The sequence below is a fragment of the Telopea speciosissima genome, chromosome 4, assembly GCF_018873765.1.
Source record: "Telopea speciosissima isolate NSW1024214 ecotype Mountain lineage chromosome 4, Tspe_v1, whole genome shotgun sequence".
Taxonomy (NCBI): Eukaryota; Viridiplantae; Streptophyta; class Magnoliopsida; order Proteales; family Proteaceae; genus Telopea; species Telopea speciosissima.
Genome location: NC_057919.1, coordinates 67,466,084 through 67,467,363, shown reverse-complemented (window position 1 = coordinate 67,467,363; position 1,280 = coordinate 67,466,084).

Here is a 1,280-nt window from a genome sequence, read left to right as displayed (position 1 = left end):
AATCAGAGCTTGTATCCAGTAAAATCAAACCCTGTCAATTGAGTGAAAACCCTAAATATCAAATTAAACTGAAATGGAATTAGCGAAGACTGAGTTGGATTCAGAAGCAAAACCCTAGGACGGTAAATCGATGAAACTAAACAACAATACAGAGAGAACTAACGATAGATTGATTGATCATAAAAGCAAAATACGACAGAGCCACACCAAGTTAGGGTTTTAAATATTGAAATTATAATAATTAATGCTTTGGAACAGAAAAATAAGGAGATGAAAAAGGCGTGAACCAAATGTGAGTTAAGACAATATTTGCCCTAATTGTTAACGAATGACAGATAGCGAAAATCACCGCTGAAGCGAGCGGAACACATCTCTTGTCTGTTCTCTGACTTTCTGTAGCTAGACCATCGTCTTCCTCATTGGAAGTCTGTCTTCTTTTGATGCCCTTCAATTTGTGTTGAAGGAGGGGGCAGGATGAATGTCTTTCAATAAAAAACCACAGTTCGCAAGGTAAGCTCTCTGCTGAATATTGACCAAGGAGCACATAACTGGAAAAATTATGTAAAAACCTAAATTTTATTCCCCATCAAGCAGATGTTCCAGTGATTCACTGTGCCTACATTTCATTGTTGCAGAATTTAAAAGCTTATGGTTCATGGGAATGTAAAAATTTAATTGTGACAATATCACTGCATTAAAGACAAGCAATAACAGAAAAGAATAAGAAGAGAGATTGACAGAGAAGAAGGAAGAGAGAATAACCAAATCTGCCCACGATTTGCGTTGTGAACAGAATAACCAAATCATGGGCCCAACAGCTTATATATATATATATTTTATAACGTAGAGGTGGTAACATAATAACCGACGAAACAAGAAAGAAGAGGTAAATACAATAGTGCCCCTCACTAAACCTTGGGCTTGTGGGCCTAACATAAAGACTAGCTAATACTTGACATTAACGCTCTTGCCTTGTGTTAGCTCAGGCATGCTTCCTCTTGCTTAATAGCATCTCTTGTTGCTTGTTTGCTTTCCTTTTTGAACTAGAAAGAAGAGTGGTTGACAAAGAGAAGTAAGGAAGAGGAAATCTGTCCACGATTTATGTTGTGACCAGAATAACCAAATCATGGGCAGCAGCTTATATTTATAATGTGAGGTAACAGAATAACCGACACAAGAAAGAAAAGGAAATTAAATACATTAGTGCCCCTCAACCTTGAGCCTGTGGGCCTAACATAAAGACTAATACTAACATTAAGAATTTAATCAATTGGATTCCT